Source organism: Chiloscyllium punctatum, chromosome X (genome assembly GCF_047496795.1).
Source record: "Chiloscyllium punctatum isolate Juve2018m chromosome X, sChiPun1.3, whole genome shotgun sequence".
Lineage (NCBI taxonomy): Eukaryota > Metazoa > Chordata > Chondrichthyes > Orectolobiformes > Hemiscylliidae > Chiloscyllium > Chiloscyllium punctatum.
In genome coordinates, this window is record NC_092791.1 from 10,301,132 (window position 1) to 10,307,131 (window position 6,000).

Here is a 6,000-nt window from a genome sequence, read left to right on the forward strand (position 1 = left end):
TGGTCAACATTGACAAATTGGACCAAAGGGTCTGTTTTCTATGACTCTATGTTAAATTCTACCATGTTATGATCACTGTTTCCTTGGGAATCTGTTACCCTGAGATCATTCATGAGACTTGCCTCATCACATGTCACCAGATCCAAAACAGCCTAATCCCTGGTTGATCCACAACATTTTGTTCTGGAAAACTGTCTCAAATGCACTCTCTGAATTCTTCCTCATGGCCTCCTCTGTCAATTTGGTTATCCCAATCTGGCACAGAGGCTTGGTGGTTAGCACTGCTGTCTCATAGCACCAGGGACCCAGGTTCGATTTCAGCCTCAGGCAACTTTCTGTGTGGAGTTTGCACATTCTCCCCGTGTCTGCGTGGGTTTCCTCCGGGTGCTCCGGTTTCCTCCCACAGTCCAAAGATGTGCAGGTTAGGGTGGATTGGTCATGCTAAATTTCCCACAGCGGTAGGTGCATTAGTCAGAGGGAAACAGATCTGGGTGGGTTACTCTTGGGAGGGTCAGTGTGGACTGGTTGAGCCAAGGGGCCTGTTTCCACACTGTAGGGAATCTACTCTAATCAAATCTATGGATCCCTGGCTCACTTGTCCAGTGTTGTAACCCCTCTACCATTGGCTCCTCCCGATAATTCCTGAGGGAGTTGATTGAAGACAAAGATCTCAGGTAAATACTGGAACGTATCTAATGGTGCACAAATGAGTTATATTTTTCAAAATCCATTCTCAAGTTTTGGGTGCAGGAAATTCGAAATGTAAACTGGATGGAAAGACTCAACAGCTTCTGTGGAGAGAGAGAAAAACAGAGGGTACAATCCAAGTGGCATGGGCTGTGGCAAGCTGGACAAGCATTGGACAAGAAATCTGGCCCAGCCTATCTCGAAGTTGGGAGCCTCTTGCTCCATGTTTAGACAAACCATGTGGGAAGTTTCTCACTGGGCAGCAGTGAGTTGCCAATTAACGGCGATTATTACTCATTAAATGGCTTGTTAACAATCCACCCCCCCCCCCTCATTAATATTCAAACTATCTTACCAAATAAGCATTGGGAATTCTTGCCATGGAAACCAGAGCAAATGCCCAGCAGATTCACCTTCGCCAACTGCTGTGAGTGTCCTCCCTGTTGGACACTGGGCACCAAAATCTCAGGGCTTTTCTCCATGGGCACCAGCCACAAACACACCCACCTCACATCCATGTACGTTGGCATGATAAACACCTCATGCACAAATTGAAAACTGAGGATTACACCAGTGACTGCTTCAGCATGAGACGATAATTGGAAAAGCATAGATCAAGTACTTCGTTCACTTAAGAATCATAGAATCCCTACAGTGTGGAAACAAGCCATTCGGCCCAACAAGTCCACACCGACCCTCCGAAGAGTATCCCACCCAGACCCATTCCCCTACCCTATTACCATACATTTACCCCTGGCTAATGCACCTAACCTACACATCCTTGAAAACTATGGGTAATTTCCCATGGCCAATTCACCTGACCTGCACATCTTTGGACTGTGGGAGGAAACCGGAGCACCCGGAGGAAACCCACACAGACACAGGGAGAACGTGCAAACTCCACACAAACAGTCACCCGGGGCGGGAATCAAACCCAGGTCCCGACACCGTGAGGCTTAAGGATCAATAGAAAAGGCAGGCAATAGCAGTAAGGTCAAGAAACTCGGCTCTACTCAAAATAAAGTGCAGTTCCAGTCAGTTGTCAGCAGATGAAGGCCTGCCAATCCTGATGACACCAGTAGGTGTCAGTGTTGTGTACATTTTACTAAAGTCAAAACTTCACAAACTGGAAGCTGTCAGAAGAGTAGGGGCTGGCACAGTGGAAGTGTCCCAACTTCTAAACCTGGTGCTCTGGGCTCAAATCCCACCTGTTCCTGGTAGTATTGTTGCATGAATTGATTAGTTGGGGGGGGATAATGTCTGAAGAATTTCTTAACCCATTGCAATATGCAGCTGATGAGGTTTCATTGTCACATTGAAGGACATTTCCCAACCATTTGAAGGTGAGTGTGATAAAACAAGACTGCATTGAGGAAAGAGAGCAATTGCATTTAGAGAGTGACATGTAACAGGATGTTTGCAGGCAGCCTTTTCTTTTGGAGTGGGGACACCGCCAAGGTGTCCTGTCGGTTAATTGAGCTGGCATAGCAAGAGCCCACATGAGATGAAACGATAAGGAAATCTCTTTGGGAATGGTACCGGATCTGAGGGAGCAATGATGACCTGGAACAGCCTGGAATGGAAAAGCTCCTGTTTGCGGTCTGACAAGTCCCCTGTTCCTGACAGGGTCTCGCTTCCCCATTTCGTTTTGAAAGGCGGAACTGTGGGTGGTCAGGCACTCCCTCAAGTAAATGTGATCAGCATGCTTGGGGAAACTTCTCCCACAGGCCCGGAAGCCATTTTATCTCTCTTCCAGATGAGCAACCTCATGGGAGGGCAAGCAGAAGCAATTTTGATCTCAACACCATCGTCTGCCTTTTTACGCTTGTCTTTGCTTCCATCAGGCATACTGGAGGGATCTACAGGCTGAGAATCTGCCAACTCACAGCCAGAACTGTCTTTGGCAATATCTCCTGGTTTGCGTCTCAAATCCAAAACTTCGGGTCTAGAGGTAGGGCCGCTACTGTGCTGTGCAGTAAGACACTCCTAAATGATGTTGCGACTACACAGAAATACTGGGCCCAGCAAGAATAATCTAAATTCTGTGATAAATGGTCAGATACATGAAGCATATTGGGACCGGGAGGGTCTTTGGCTGATCCATATATTCCTGTCAAGAAAGGAGTGCTCTGGGAGGCCTGTCTAAATTTGGGACTGAGACACTTTTTCTTCACAGATATCATCGATTAAGTACCTGAAAAGGCTCGACAGAGCAGATTGTCAAAATTTGCGGCTCCAAGCAACGGCTGGAAGTTGAGGCCTACACTTCCCTTTGGTTTTTAACCTGGCTATTGTAGTTCACTCCAAGGGGCCGACAGCTACCCGTTTCTGTGTGGCTCCGTTACAGCTTCATCCGTGGTGCAATGGGTCACACTGGATGCACATTGTTGCAAAGGCTGGATCGAGGGGATGCACGTGAGAGGAGGTGGTGGGGTTTAGACATGTGCGAGCAGGGGTTATGTAGTGTGCGAACCCATGCCTTCTTTGGGAAGCAGGCCTGTGAGAGAAATCAGACAGATACGGTTGTCATAGGAACGAGAAAGGAGGCAGCTGGATCTCGGGCCCAGGGCTAATCCTTTGATCCTTACTGGCACGAACCCAGTGCAGAGCTGGCCGTAGATAGACTCACCGTCCTTCCTAATGCTGCACTCGACAGCATGTGTCAAACAAGGCGACTGTGCATAAGGTGGGTGGGGGAATCAGTCTGCAGGTCCCTGGACAGTGAGTCTGTGCAGAAGCTTCCCAGTTCAGCTCAATGCTCCATGGTCAGCCACCCTAGTCATCGACTTGGATTACCGCAGCCCCAAAACCTTGCAACTCCTTTAGCACGTTGTAATTTGAATTATTTGTGTTGTACATTAAAGAAGCTCAAAGATGCGGAACCCATCTCAGTTTGCATTCTCATTCTCTCGTGGGGCAGCGGCATCACTGGCTGGGCCCAGCATTTATTGCCCCGTCCCTAGTTGCCCCCCTTGAGAAGGTTGAAGGGAGCTGCCATCTTGAACCGCTGCAGTCCATGTGCTGTCGCTAGACCCACAATGCCCTGAGGGAGGAATTGCAGGATTTTTACCCAGCGACACTGAAAGAACGGCAATTTTTCCAAGTCAGGATGGTGAGGGGCTTGGAGGGGGTGATGTTCCCATGTATCTGCTGCCCTTGTCCTTCTAGATGGAAGTGGTCATGGGTTTGGAAGGTGCTGTCTGAGGATCTTTGGTGAGTTTCTGCAGCGCATCTTGTAGATAGTACACACTGCTGCTACTGAGCGTCGGTGGGGGGAAGGAGTGGATGTTTGTGGATGTGGGGCCAATCAAGCGGCTGCTTTATCCTGGATGGTGTCGAGCTTCTTGAGTGTTGTTGGGGCTGCACCTATCCAGGGGCAAGTGGGGAGTATTCCATCACCCTCCTGACTTGTGTCTTGTAGATGGTGGGTCAGGCTTTGGGGAGTCAGGAGGGGAGTTACTCACCACAGGATTCCTAGCCTCTTCCTACACATTGCATTTTGATGATCATTTCTTTCAACTTTGGTGATTCATATCAGCTCTGAAGCAGGAGGGGCTGTTTCCCTTTTGAATTATAAGCATTGTTAATTGACAAAGCATATTCAGAAAACGAATGTGCTGTGGTCTACAACAGCATAGATAGAAGTGGTTACGTTAGAGCCCGGGTGTCCTTGGAGAAGGAGCACGCGGTGTCCACCAACACCCTGGAGTCGTTCAGGGAGAGGTGGGCGCCGCAGGGAGTGGAGTGCATTATTTCCCTCCCCAACTCTATTTTGATTTAGTCCCTACCCTCCCCTTCACTGTTTTGATCACACAGCATTGCCCTTTGATGTGAAGGGCAGTGCTTGTCACTGGCCACTCGGGTGTTTTTCCTATCTTCCTGGTGGTGGAAATTGAATAAAGATTTGTGCACTTTGTGTCTTTCACTGTGTCTCACACCTGCACACACACCCCATGGGTGCTAAAAAAAAGAGAAAAAAAAAAGAAAAAAAAAGAAAAAGGGAATAGATAGAAGTGGTTCGGGCTCCTGTGGAACAGTGGTAGTGTGCTTACTTCTGAATCATGTGACCCAGGATCAAGTCTGACATGCCATGCACTTGCATGTTTTGGCTTATAATTCAGAAGGGAAACAACCCTCCTGTTTCAGAGCTGATATGAAGGCCCAGCAGGGGGACATTTCTTTGGAGATGTGCGAGATGTTTGGACACCAGGACAAGATTCCATTAATGTCCGTTCATGAGTTCATGTCCTTGATTTAGAAGTGAGCCCATTCAAACCTGTTGATTTGACCTGATTTCTGATTGTCACATGTACCTAAGTACAGTGAAGAGTTGTGTTTTGCGTGCAGTACAGGCAGATCATACTGAACAAAGATTATCGGGTGATCAAACAGGGGAAGGGATGCAATGGTAGGACTACAGAGAAGGTGCACAGACAGCGAGATCAGCATTACATATAAAACGACAGATGTCCATTCAGCACTGTAATGACAGCGGGGAAGAAGCTGTTCTTGAACTTGTTGGTGTGTGTGTTTAAATTTTTGTATCTTCTGCCTGAAGGAACGGTGGGGGGGGGGGGAGGGATTAGAACCGGGGTGGGAGGGGTCTTTGATGATGTTGGCTGCCTTCCCGAGGCAGTGTGAAGTGTAGACGGAGTCAATGGATGGAAGGTTGGTCTGTGTGAGGGACTGGGCTGGGTTCACTACTCTCTGTAGTTTGTTACAGTCCTGGGCAGAGCAGTTGCCGTACTGTGATGCACCCGGACAGAAATTTTTCTGTGGTGCATCTATAAAAGTTGGTGAGGGTCCTCATGACATGCTGCATTTCCGTAGCCTCCTGGGGAAGGCGCTGTTGTGCCTTTTTGACCATTGCATTGACATGGGTGGTCACTCCTAGCAACTTGACGCTCTTGACCCGCTCCCCCTTAGCTCCATTGACGGAGTCCGGAGCACGCCCTCCCCCTTACTTCCTGAAGTCGATGATCAGTGCTTTAATTTTGCCGGCGTTGAAGGAGAGATTGATATCTTGACACCACAACTCTCTTTCCTGTACTGAGCCAGTCTTTCTGCCTCTTCTGTAGGGTAGGGCAGTTGATGTGGTATACATGGACTTCAGTAAAGCCTTTGATAAGGTTCCACATGGTGGCTGTTGGAGAGGCATGGAATTGAGGGTGATTTAGCAGTTTGGATTTAGCAGATTGGCTTCAAAGTTTGTGCGAAGATTTGTAGCTCGGGTGCTCATTGTTGTGGCTCTGTTCGCCGAGCTGGGAATTTGTGTTGCAGACGTTTCGTTCCCCTGTCTAGGTGACATCCTCA